Below are 14,497 nucleotides of genomic sequence, written 5' to 3'. Positions count from 1 at the left end.
TAGAAAGGCTTGGCTTGCTAGGAAAAGCTAGTAAAAAAACAGAGGAGAAGCTGGAGGCTCAGACAGGACATTAGTGCTTGAGCCCAGACACAGAGATGCCGCCTGGAGGGCTTCTAGCCTCCTGGGCTCTCCAGCTAAGGGGAAGTTAGCTTCCCCAAAGCTTCCAGGAGGTAATAAGCACAGCTCTCCAGGTCTATTCAAGCCTCAGTTTTCCCAAAGTGGAGCAGTGGAGATGGGGATCAGGCTACAAATATGCCCACATTCTTAACTCCATTCCCAGGGGAGTATCAGAGGCCAAGACCAGGTGACGTTAAAAGGAAAAGAGGAATAGAAGGGTAGGACCTGGGATCCCAAAAAGTAGGGGCCAGACATTGGGGTGCTGTGGGCAAGGCTCCTGGAAGGGGCGGGGCCAGGCTTCTGAGCCAGCCAGGTTCTGGAGGGAACCTCCACAGAGCAGAGCATCTGGGGACCACAGGGGTGGGATCAGATTCCAGAAGGACTGGTATCTAAGGGCCATGTCCATCTTCTGAGGGGCCAGGATCAGGCAGGACAGGGGAGGAGGCCCTACTCCTGTTCCTAGGACCTTCTAGTCTTCCATGGCTCCTGTGGGGAGGCACAAGATGTGAGATTTCCTGGGCTCCAACACAGCAGAAGTGGGATGGTTTGAACCCCAGCAGTTTCCACAATGCCCTACCAGGACAACCGGATCCCCCAGGGCTCTGGTTCTCAGAATCACAGTCCCTGGAAATCTGGACCCATCACCATCAAAACCTCAATCATCTTGCTGATCTCATACCCGTCAGATCATCATTTCAAGGAGCATCCTCCAAGAAGAAACCACCCCTTCCTTCCAGGGGCCCAACACTTTAAAAGCCTTCCATCAATCCAAGAACACCTACTGACAGGACATCTCAATACCTAATAATGTCCCCATTGCTGACAGAACCCCCATGAATGTCAAAGTCCCCCATTACTATAAGGTCACTATTCCTCTCAGGGAAGTCTATCACTGTCAGGAAGACCAGGCCTGGTGTTCAGGATGTACAGTGCAGGACATCCACATTGTACAACTCCAGGGACACCATTTTCCCTGTAGTCTAAGTAAATGGAACCTCTTGGCATGGCAGCCCTAAGTGTCAAAATATCTGTTAGTGTAGGACCCCCCATAGTTTAAGGGCTACCATGAAATAGGGTCCTAGCTTGGCAAATCATTGTGTCTAAAGTGATGCCACATCACTGGAACCCAGAACATTTATTCTTAACAGGCACCATTCTAGGTGAACAAGACAGATATGGTCTTGGGCTTCATGAAGCTCAAGAAATCCTCTAACAAAGGTTACAGTACCTGCACACCACACCAAAAAAGGCAAATATACAAATGTATTAATAAAGATTCTTACTTGCAAGCTATTGAAACTCACTACCTGATTTAAACAGAAAAGTAATTTATTGAAAAGACCATAGGAAGTTGTAGAAAATAGATGACTAAGGGAGGCTGAGCAGCCAGAACCATTTGCAAAGCTTGCAATAGAACCAGGATAGTCCAGACATCCCTCCAGAACAGCATCCCCAGAAGGGGATACCAAATTCCAGTACCACCCTTATGTCCAGACAACTGGAGCCCCTGCCCTGCATTCCATGTTTCAGAGGGCTCTACTCTGGCTCTCCTCCAGTCATATCTCTGGACACAGGACACAGAGGACACAGGAATAAGGAGACATGCTGACCTGTAGCTTGTGCTTCTCCTTCTAGATCACATTTCAGGAACTGAAAACTAGAGAATTCCCTGCCCAAGTAGTCCCAAGCAGCTTCCAGAGTCAGGCAGTCCTCTTCCACAGAGCCATCCTTCCTAGAATGGACTGCATCACTCTCTGCATCCAGAGAGTTGCCAAGAGGTAGCTATTTCCAGGGAACATGGAAGGAGCTTGTATGTATGGGGCTAGAATGTCTACACCAGGCACATGAGGCTCTTCGTGGTACAGGATATAACTGAGGGTAGGAAAAGGAGGAGGACAAGTAGAGCACTGAAGTAAGCTCCCCTTATCACCTCATTCCATCATGGAACTCCAAGGAGTCTAAGAATTCTAAATTTGAACCTGACCTTCAAGATGCTCTAAAAGCATATTTTTCAAGGCAGTAAGAAAGCTATATTTTTATTTGATTTATAACTTTTAAATATTTAGATACACGGTATGTTGGCCTTCATTTGTACTGTTACTTCAAGCCCCACAAGTATCCGGTGATCAGCTTGCCAGGTTCTACATCTGGAATCACAGCTACAGTGCCCCTGGAAAACACATGTCACCTCTGCCACCATTCCTACCACTATCAAAATATATTCTCTACTACTCCTGCTCCTTTGCATCACTACTATCTTCCTATTCACAATCTTGGTAAGGTTTTTCTAATTGGCTAAGCCTAAGTCATGTGCCCAAGGGGGCTAGAAGAATTAGAATGTGACCTTTGGGTATTATATGATGGAAAGTAACTATTGGTTAACTAAGACTAATACTAATACAATGGGAAATTCCTCACATATAGGGAGGAGTTAAGGTTGTGGGCAGTGAAAACAATGATAAATACCTCTATAGTCTATCCTCTGGCTATCCAACATCAACATACACCATTTGTCCAAAACCCTAGCCTTCTTAAAAATTTAAGGGTATCATCTAATATAATATCTCTTTTGCTCACACAACCAAAACACTTCACCCCTCTCCAAAGAGACACTGTTTAGAGCTTTAGCAATTACCACATCTGTCTTATTTAGCTTGGTCTTATATAATAAAATATCATAGTCTGGGTGGCTTAATCAGTTGACATTTATTTTCTCATAGTTCTATAGGTTACAAGTTCAAGATCAAGGTGTCAGCATAGTCAATTTCTGTTGAGAGCTGGTGAGACCTCTCTACCTATCTTGCAGATGACTACCTTCTCACTATGTCCCATGACAGAGAGATCTCTCTTTTTTTTTTTAATTTTTTTAAAGCTTATTTATACACTTTGAGAGAATGTGTGTGTGTGCATGGGGGAGATGCGGGGTGGGTAGAAAATTCCAAGCAGGCTCCACACTGTCACAGGGCTCAAACCCACAAACCATGAGATCATGACCTGAGCGGAAATCAAGAGTCAGACGCCCAACCAACTGAACCAGCCAGGTGCCCCTCTCTTTCTCTTCTTATAAGGCCTAAGTCCTATCAGATTAAGGTCCTACCCTTTGACCTCATTTAACTTAAATTACTTCCTAAAGACTCTATCTCCAGATATAGTCACAATGAGGTTTAGGGCTTCAACATATGAGTTTTCAGGGGATACAATTCAGCCCATAGCAAAAATCCAATTCTAAATCCAAGATCTCAGGGTGGCATCCATTCTTCTTCTAGTTTGTTATTATATCATCTCTATTCTACAAAACCTTGTAACCACCACCAACACACCTGATTGGTCAAGGATAGGCTGGGTTATGCTGAAATAACAAATGACACCAAATCTGAGTACCTTAACACAACAAAATTCTATTCCCCATGCATATCAAGCCTGCTGTGGGTCTAGGCGGGACTTTAGCACAGCTGTGTTCCATGTGGTAGCTCAACATTCCAGACTGCCTTGATCTCTCAGCATGCTTCTTCATCTCAACACATGTTTCCATGATCACTGCAGCCAGGAAAAACAGTCACGGGAACTCTTGTTTAAACACTTCTATCTACAAATGACACATGCCATTTCTATACACATTTCATTGGCCAAAGTGGGTCATACAACCATGCTTAACTTTAAGGGAGCAACTGCCAGGAAGAGAAATAAATCACCATCTTTGTGAGTAATAATAATATCACCACAACAATCTATCTTCAAGAATGGATTAAATGAGGATGAAAGAAAAGGGGAGTCAGTTAAAGAAATGGGGACACTTCAAAACCAGGAGAAAAATATGGTTAAATGCCATAGTCAGTAGTTCTGAAACTAGCCCTGAGGCTTAATTAGCATTTATTATGTACTTCCTTCTCATACTAGTTTTCTATTGCTGTGTGACAAATCACCACAAATTTAGCAAATCCAAATTTCTTATCTCACCGTTTCTGGGGATCAATAGTTCAGGTAAATGTTGACTGGGTCTTCTGCTCGGGGTCTCACCAGACTGAACTTAGGTGTCAGCCAGGGCTGCAAATTCATTTCAGATTCAGAGTCCTCTTTCAAACTCACAAAATATTGGCAGTTGTGCTTGTAGAACTGAGGCCCTGAGTTCCTATAGCTGCCTGCCACATGGCTCTGTCTACAACATTGTAGTTTGCTTCTTCAAAGCCAATATGAGAGCATTTGCTGATGCTTATTTCTTTTCTTTTTTAAAGTAAACTCTATGCTACATGTGTGGCTTGATCTCATGACCCTGAGATCAAGAATCACATGCTCTACCAACTGATACAGCCAGGCACACCTTTTAAAAAATTTTTTAAGGCTGGGGCACCTGGGTGACTCAGTTGGTTAAGGATCCGACTTCAGCTCAGGTCATGATCTCATGGTCCGTGGGTTTGAGCCCTGCATCAGGCTCTGTGCTGACAGCTCAGAGCCTGGAGCCTGCTTCAGATTCTGTGTGTGTGTCTCTCTCTCTGCCCCTCCCCTGCTCACACTCTGTCTCTCTGTCTCAAAAATAAATAAACACTAAAAAAAAAAAAAAAAAACTTTAGGCTGCTGCTTTTTTCTTACCTCTAGACATTTTTTTTAATGTTTATTTATTTTGAGAGAGAGAAAGAGAGCATGAGCAGGGGGAGGGGCAGAGAGAGAGGAGAGAGAGAATCCTAAGCAGGGTCCACACTATCAGCTATCAGCGTGGAGCTTGATGCAGGACTCAGTCTCCGGAACTGTGAGATCATGACCTGAGCCGAAATCAAGAGTCCGACACTCAACTGACTGAGCCACCCAGGTGCCCCTAGACACTTTCTTAAAGGTATCACCTGATTAGGTCAGGCCTATCCAGGGTAATCTCCCTTTCAATGAACTCAAAGTCAACTGATTAGGGACCTTAATTACATCTGCAAAATCCTTCCATTTTGCCATATATCATAACCTAATCCCATGAATGATATCCCATCATATACAGGTCTAGAGGTCAAGGGGATCTCCTCAAAGCAAGGAGCATACACACCAGGGGGCAGGAACTTTAGAATTATGTTCACCACACTTCTTCTGTGATTCATTCCCTCTCTACCTCCAACTGGTAGTTCACTTGGTTGACATTCTATGACTGCTAAGGGACCCAAACCTTCATGCCCAAGGAAGACAAGCCCCTAGTAGTCCTGCCTGATTAAGGTCACATGGGACTTCCATTAACTTTGACCACTAGGCATGGCATCACCAGGGGAAAGCGCCCCAAGTACCCCAGGTATTATCCACACACACATAGCCTCTGTTACCATGTACCCTTCCCCTTCCTCACCCACACTGGGATTAATCCCAAACCCCTGTCTCTCCTCTGAGCTTTTGTACTTGTTGTTTATTCTACCTGGAATATCCTCCCTCCAGCCTCACCCATCCTCGAGGTTCTGCAGAGATCCCTCCTTCATGCAGCCTCCTCTGCATTCTCTCTGGGGCCCCAGGGCTCTTCATCTCCAGCCACAAAAATCACTTTCTGCTCTGGGTTCAGGAGCACTTGTTTCCTATACTTCCCCCAAGCAAGCTCAGCCCAGGCCCAGGAACTCTGGGGCCAGGATTAGCCCAAAGTGCAGGAAATTAAGGAGAGGAGGTGCTCAGGAACCCCTGGCAATGTTGTTACTTCAAGCCCAGAGCACAGAAGGTAGGAAAGGGGGGTGTACTATTGCTCAAGACTTCTCCCCATTCTGATGTCCTGTCACCTCTGGAAGTCCTGTGCAACATTCTACCCACACTCTGAGACTGAAGGGCTAAGCTCTGACCCTCTGGCTGGGCCAGGACCCTCTGGATACGACAGAAGGTTTGAAGAAGGCTGGGGTGTGAAGCAGACCCCTTCCCAAGGATCAGGGACTTTCAGGGGCTGAGTCATTTGGTTTCTTGCTCAATTCCAGCTTCTTTCTGGAACAAGACAGCCCAGGCTCCTCAGGCCAGGAGACACACATTTTCATTTTCTGTATACACTAGATGCCCTCTAGAGGCCCTTTGAGGTTTAGAGCCCAGGCCAGGGGCCTCCTAACCCCTTTACCCTATGCAATAGATGCTCCCTGTAGGCCCTGTGAGGTTGGAAACCACAAATGGATAGACTGAAGCAGCCAGAATACACAGCCACAAACAAACAAATGCCAACACCCTCCCCCACCCACATATGTCCATACCCACATACACATACACAGGCACCTAGTCAATCACTCATATGCATCAGAGGACACACCATAGACATTTAATCTTATAATCACAATATGGACACAGAGGCGTATCAGACACATGCAATTCACACACATAGTCACAGACACACAAACACACATGAACATAATCTTTTCTCCTAGAAAAGAGGTTTTGTGGAGCACCTGGGTCGTTCAGTCGGTTGAGCATCCAGCTCTTGGTTTCAGCCCAGGTCATGATCTCATGGTTTGTGGATTCGAGCCCCACATCAGGCTCTGCACTGACAGTGCAGAGCCTGCTTGGGATTCTGTCTCTGTCTTTTACTCTCTGCCTCTCCTGCATTCTGTCTCTCTCAAAATAAAATAAAAAAACAAAAAAATTTAAAAAGAGGGGGAGAAGCCAAGATGGTGGAAGCATGGAATTTTGCGTCTCACATCCATGAAATACAGCCAGATCAACACGAAACTATCCTGCACACCTAAAAAACTGATTTGAGGATTAACACAACAATCTGCACAACCTGAACCACAGAACTCAGCAGGTATGTGGTGTGGAGAGGTGAACTGGAGGAGAAAGAAGCAGCGGAGGGCAGGGAGCTGTTTTTGCTTGTGGAGAGAAGACAGAGACAGGGGGAGAGTACAGGAAAAGCAACCCCCCCTCCCCAAAATAAAGCAGCAGGAGAGAAAGTGGAAAAGTAGAAACAGCTACAGGGACTGCACTAAAAAGGGAGAAAGGAGAAAGGAGAGGGTTTAAATTCCACTAAGACTATATAAAGAGGGGGAGTGCAGAGTCTGAAACTCCACAGCTCGATACCTGGTGGTGCTTTGGTGGGAAGGGTGAATCCCCAGGAGCAGAGTGAAGTTTAGGGTCTTCAGGCCACAACAGGAGAGGTGGTTCCCCCGCTGGGAAGACATCTGGTAGAGGCTCTGTGGTTCCCCCAAAGGCAAAGGCTCTAGTGGGCCCTGGAGAACAACCACATTCGCTGGTGCTGGAACAAGGTCGCTGGGGGTGAAGCCTGGTGTCAGATGTGTGCTGTGATTGGCCATAATCCCTGAAACACTGCTGCCATCCAATCACGTGAACTTATTCTGTGGTGGACTGGAACCCACAGCAGTCTCTGGGGCCATCGGCAGCAGCACAGTACCGCAAATGTTCCTGGGTGTAGCCGGCACCTGGCCATTGCTGGGTGAGAACCTCCCGCAGAAGGGCAGACTGGGTCAAAGCCAAAGTCCCTCAGAAGTAAGGGGTCAGGAAACACAGCCGCATCTGAAATAAAACTCAGGAGGGAGGTGCTGCCTGGGGCTTGGTCACAGACAGTGTAAAAGTGAGGAGCAGGCAGAAGCCGAAGACAAAGGATGGGGGCGCAATTGTTGACCTAGGAGAACAGAGTTCCAATACTACAGGCTGGATAGCTAGGTGACGCCATTTTCACCTCTCCCATGCACGCAGATACACACCTACAAGCGCCGCAACAATCCACACCAGTAGGCTAAGCAGCACCATCTAGTGGAGATCGGAGCCATTACACTAAGCCGCACCGCAATGGGCTAACCTCGCTCTTCAGGAACACAAGTCTCTCTGCCTGCTTAGTTTACAGACTATAAAGCACTTCATAGTTTGACTTCTAGGGGAAAACGAAGTAATTTCAATTGTATTTCAGTCTGTTCGCTGGTCCATCTATTCAATTTTCTTTTTTTTTCTTGTTTTTGTTCTTTTTCATTTCTTTTTCTTGAATAGAGAAAGAGAAAATTTTATTTTTATTTTCAATTTTTAATGAAAATATTTTTCTTTATTTTTTCTACTATATTTTTTACTTTTGTGTAAATATTTTCAAATTCTATTTTACTTCCATCACTTCATTTTATTTCAGTGTTTTTTTTTTCAAATTTTCAAACGATTTCCTTTTTTTCTTTCCCCTTTTTTCTCTAAACTGTTAAGCCCCTTTAAACACCCAGACCACAACACACCTAGGCTCTAGCATCATTTATTTCTTTTTTATGTGTGTGTTTGTTGTTTTTAAATTTTTAATTTTTTAAGTTTAATTTTTTTTTTATTTTTTTACCTCATTAATTGCTTTTCTCCCTTCAAAATGATGAAACGAAGGAATTCACCCCAAAAGAAAGAGAAGGGAGAAATGGCAGCCAGGCACTTACCTAACACAGATACAAACAAGATGTCTGAACAAGAATTTAGAATCACGATAATAATACTAGCTGGAGTCAAAAATAGATTAGAATCCCTTTCTGCAGAGACAAAAGAAGTAAAAGCTAGACAGAATGAAATGAAAAAATGCTATAACTGAGCTGCAATCTCGAATGGATGCTATGGCGGAGGATGGGTGATGCAGAGCAGAAAATAAGTAATATAGAGAACAAACTTATGGAGAATAATGAAGCAAAAGAAAAGAGGGAGACTAAGGCAAAGAGCACAGTTTAAGAATTAGAGAAATTAGTGACTCATTAAAAAGGAACAACATCAGAATCATAGGGAATCAAGAGGAAGAGAGGGAAAAGGGAGTAGAAGGGTTATGTGAGCAAATCATAGTGAAAACTTTCCTAACCTGGAGAAAGACACAGACATCAAAATCCAGGAAGCACAGAGGACTCCCATTAGATTCAACAAAAACCAGCCATCAACAAGGCATATCATGGTCAAATTTACAAAATACTCAGGCAAGGAGAGAATCATGAAAGCAGCAAGGGAAAAAAGTCCTTAACCTACAGGGGAAGACAGATCAAGTTTGCAGCAGACCTATCCACAGAAACGTGGAAGGCCAGAAAGGAGTGGCAGGATATATTCAATGTGCTGAATCAGAAAAGTATGCAGCCAAGAATTCTTTATCCCACAAGGCTGTCATTCAAAATAGGAGAGATAAAAAGTTTCCCAGACAAACAAAAAATAAAGGAGTTCGTGACCACTAAACCAGCCCTGCAAGAAATTTTAAGGGGGACTCTCTGAGGGGAGAAAAGACATACATACATACATACATATATACATACATACATACATACATACACCCAAAGCAAGAAACAAGAAAGGATCAGAGAACACCACCAGAAACTCCAACTCTACAAGTAACATAATGGCAATAAATTCATATCTTTCAGCACTTACTCTAAACATCAGTGGACTAAATGTTCCAATCAAAAGACATAGGGTAACAGAATAGATAAGAAAACAAGATCCATCTATATGCTGTTTACAAGAGACCCACTTTAGATCTAAAGACACCTTCAGATTAAAAGTGAGGGGATGGAGAACCATCTATGATGCTAATGGTCAACAAAAGAAAGCCAGAGTAGTCATACTTCTATCAGACAATCTAGACTTCAAAACAAAGACTGTAGCAAGAGATGAAGAAGGGCATTATATCATAATGAAGGGGTCTATCCACCAAGAAGGCATAAACATTTATGCTCCAAATGTGGAAGTACCCAAATATATAAATCAATTAATCACAAACATAAAGAAACTCATTGATACTAGTACCATAATGGTAGGGGACTTCAACACTCCACTTACAACAATGGACACATCGTCTAAACAGACAATCAAGAAATTAATGGCTTTGAATGACACATGGGACCAGATGGACTTAACAGACATATTCAGAACATTTCACCCTAAAGCAGTGGAATACACATTCCTCTCCAGTGCACGTGGAACGTTTTCCAGAATAGACCACATACTGGGACACAAATTAGCCCTCAACAAGTACAAAAAGATCACGATCATATACTGTGCATATTTTCAGACCACAATGCTATGAAACTCAAAATCAACCACAAGAAAAAATGTGGAAAGGTAACAAATACTTGGAGACGAAAGAACATCCTACTAAAGAATGAATGGGCTAACCAAGAAGTTAAAGAGGAAATTAAAAAATACATGGAAGCCAATGAAAATGATAATACCACAACCCAAAACCTCTGGGACACAGCAAAGGCAGTCATAAAAGGAAAGTATATAGCAATCCAGGCCTTACTAAAGGAGAAAGAAAGGTCTCAGATACACAACCTAACCTTACACCTTAAAGAGATGGAAAAAGAACAGCAAATAAAACCCAAAACCAGCAGAAGACAGGAATTAATAAAGATTAGAGCAGAAATCAATGCTATCAAAACCAAAAAAAACAAAAACAAAAACAAAAAAACAGTAGAACAGATCAATGAAACCAGAAACTGGCTCTTTGAAAGAATTAACAAAATTGATAAACCACTAACCAATTTGATCACAAAGAAAAAAAGGAGAAAGTGAGTGTTGGGCAGGGAGGAGGGCACTTGTTGGGATGAGCACTGTGTGTTGTATGGAAACCAATTTGACAATAAATTATATTTAAAAAAAAATAAAGAAAGAAAAGAAAAAGGACCCAAATAAATAAAATCAAGAATGAAAGAGGAGAGATCACAACCAACACAGCAGAAATAAAAACAATAAGAGAATATTATGAGTAATTGTATGCCAATAAAATGAGCAACCTGGAAGAAATGGACAAATTCCTGGAAACATATACACTACCAAAACTGAAACGGGAAGAAATAGAAAACTTGAACGGAATCATAATCAGTAAAGAAATTGAATTAGTAATCAAAAATCTCCCAAAAATCAAGAGTCCAGGACCAGATGGCTTTCCAGGGGAATTCTATCAAACATTTAAGGAAGAGGTAACACCTATTCTCTTGAGCTGTTACAAAAAATAGAAATGAAAGGAAAACTTCCAAACTCTTTCTATGAAGCCAGCATTACCTTGATTCCAAAACCAGACAAAGACCCCACTAAAAAGGAGAACTATAGACCAATTTCCCTGATGAACATGGATGCAAAGATCCTCAACAAGATATTAGCCAGCCAGATCCAGCAACACATTAAAAAAATTATTCACCATGACCAAGTGGGATTTATACCTGGGATGCATGGCTGGTTCAATATCCATGAAACAATCAATGTGATTCATCACATCAATAAAAGAAAGGACACGAACCATGTGACCTTCTCAATAGATGCAGAGAAAGCATTTGACAAAATACAGCATCATTTCTTGATAAAAACCCTCAAGAAGGTAGGGATAGAAGGAGCATACCTCAAGATCATAAAAGCCATATGTGAAAAGCCCAACGGTAATATCATCCTCAATGGGGAAAACTGAGCGCTTTCCCCCTAAGGTCAGGAACAAGACAGGGATGTCCACTCTCACCACTGTTATTCAACATAGCATTGGAAGTCTTGCCTCAGCAATCAGCAACACAAAGAAATAAAAGGCATCCAAATCAGCCGGGAGGAGGTCAAACTTTCACTCTTCTCAGATAACATAATACTCCATACGGTAAACCCAAAAGATTCCACCAAAAAACTGCTAGAACTGATCCATTTCTCAGCAAAGTTGCAGGATACAAAATCAATGCACAGAAATCAGTTGCATTCCTATACCGCAACAAAAAAGCAACAGAATGAGAAATCAAGGAATCGATCCCATTTACAAGTGCACCAAAAACCGTAAAATACCTAGGAATAAATCTAACCAGAGGTGAAAAATCTATACACTGGAAACTATAGAAAGCTTATGAAAGAAATTGAAGAAGACACACACACACACAAAAAATGGAAAAATATTCCATGCACCTGGATAGGAAGAACAATTATTGTTAAAACGTCAAGACTACCTAAAGCAATCTAACCAGAGGAATAAACCAGGGAATAAACCAGAGGAATCTAACCAGGAATAAATCTAACCAGAGGTGAAAAATCTATACACTGGAAACTATAGAAAGCTTATGAAAGAAATTGAAGAAGACACACACACACAAAAAAAATGGAAAAATATTCCATGTTCCTGGATAGGAAGAACAATTATTGTTAAAACGTCAAGACTACCCAAAGCAATCTACACATTCAGTGCAATCCAAGCACAATCAAAAAGCACCAGCATTCTTCACAGAGCTAGAACAAACAATCCTAAAATTTGTATGGAACCCGAAAAGACCCCGAATAGCCAAAGCAATCTGGAAAAAGAAAACCAAAGCAGGAGGCAACACAATCCCAGACTTCAAGCTGTATTACAAAGCTGTAATCATCAAGACAGTATGGTACTGGCACAAAAACAGACACTCATATCAATGGAACAGAATAGAGAACCCAAAAATGGACCCACAAACGTATGGCCAACTAATCTTTGACAAAGCAGGAAAGAGTATCCAATGGAATAAAGACAGTCTCTCTTCAGCAAGTGGTGCTGGGAAAACTAGACAGCTACATGCAAAAAACCTGGACCACTTTCTCACACCACACACAAAAATAAACTCAAAATGGATGAAAGATAATTCCTAAATGTAAGATAGGAAGCCATCAAAATCGTCAAGGAGAAAGCAGGCAAAAACCCCTTTGGCCTTGGCTGCAGCAACTTCTCACTTAACACGTCTCCAGAGGCAAGGAAACAAAAGCAAAAATGAACTATTAGGACCTCATCAAAATAAAAAGCCTCTGCACAGCAAAGGAAACAATCAGCAAAACTAAAAGGAAACCGACGGAATGGGAGAAGATACTTGCAATTGACATATCAAATAAAGTGTTAGTATCCAAAATCTATAAAGAACTTTCCAAACTCAACACCCAAAAAACAAATCATCCAATGAAGAAATGGGCAAAAGACATGAGTAGACACTTCTCCAAAGAAGACATCCAGATGGCCAACCGACACATGAAAAAATGCTCAACATCACTCATCATCAGGGAAATACAAATCAAAACCACAATGAGGTACCACCTTACACCTGTCAGAAGGGCTAACATTAACAACTCAGGCAACAACAGATGTTGGCAAGGATGTGGAGAAAGAGAATCTCTTTTGCATTGCTGGTGGGAATGCAAACCGGGGCAGCCACTTTGGAAAACAGTATGGAGGTGCCTCAAAAAATTAAAAATCGAACTACCTTACGACCCAGCAATTGCACTACTAGGCATTTATCCACGGGATACAGGGATGTTGTTTCGAAGGGGCACGTGCACCCCAATGTTTATAGCAGCCAAAGTATGGAAAGAGCCCAAATGTCCATTGATGGATGAATAAATAAAGAAGATGTGGTATACACACACACACATACAATAGCCAAAGTATGGAAAGAGCCCAAATGTCCATTGATGGATGAATAAATAAAGAAGATGTGGTATACACACACACACACACACACACACACACACACACACACACAATGGATTATTACTCAGCAACCAAAAAGAATGAAATCTTGCCATTTGAAACTACATGGGTGGAACTAGAGGGTATTATGCTAAATGAAATTAGTCAGAGAAACACAAATAGCATATGACTTCACTCATATGAGGACTTTAAGACACAGAACAGATGAACACAAGGGAAGGGAAGCAAAAATAATAAAAAACAGGGAGGGGACAAAACATGAGACTCTTAAATATGGAGAATAAACTGAGGGTTACTGGAGGGATTGTGGGAGGGGGGATGGGCTAAATGGGTAAGGGCATTAAGGACTCTACCCCTGAAATCATTGTTGCACTGTATGCTAACTAATTTGGATGTAAATTAAAGAAAATTTTTTTGCTTTTAAATCTTAAAAATACAAAAATAAATAAACAGAGGCCTTCTTTCTCCTAATAGCAAATCTCATGAAAAGCTCCAACTAACTGTGGTTATAACACATACTCAGTTCTTCAATATATTAGAGTGGCCAGAAAGTGGAGTACTCTGATCAGAGCACTGTGGTTGACAGACCCACCAAAACCACATGAGATGGGAGAGGAGTTCCTTAAAGAAAACATAAAAAAAGAGTATAGCAGGGAGCCTGGGTGCCTCAGTTGGTTGAGCATCTGACTCTTGATATCAGCTCAGGTCTTGATCTCACAGTTGTGAGTTATTAGGCCTTGCACTGGGCTTTGCTCTGGGTGTAAAGCCTACTTTGGGAAAAAAAAAAAAGAAAAAGAAGAGTATAAAAAGTGTCTACATGAACAAAAGCATAGCCCATAGTACTCTACTTCATAGATTTGTCATGAAACAATTAGCATGGTGCCTGGCACTCCAGTGTCAACAAATATGAATTATTAGCATAATAGATGGGTGAATAGATGCATTAATGATGATTGAATTATAATGGTTGAACATATGCATGAGGGAATAGAAATGAAGATATAAAAAGATAAATGAAAGATGGAAGAAGGAAGA

This window comes from Herpailurus yagouaroundi, unplaced genomic scaffold (genome assembly GCF_014898765.1).
Source record: "Herpailurus yagouaroundi ecotype Mexico unplaced genomic scaffold, PumYag 160, whole genome shotgun sequence".
NCBI classification, from domain to species: domain Eukaryota; kingdom Metazoa; phylum Chordata; class Mammalia; order Carnivora; family Felidae; genus Herpailurus; species Herpailurus yagouaroundi.
Note: the sequence above shows the minus strand (reverse complement) of the source record.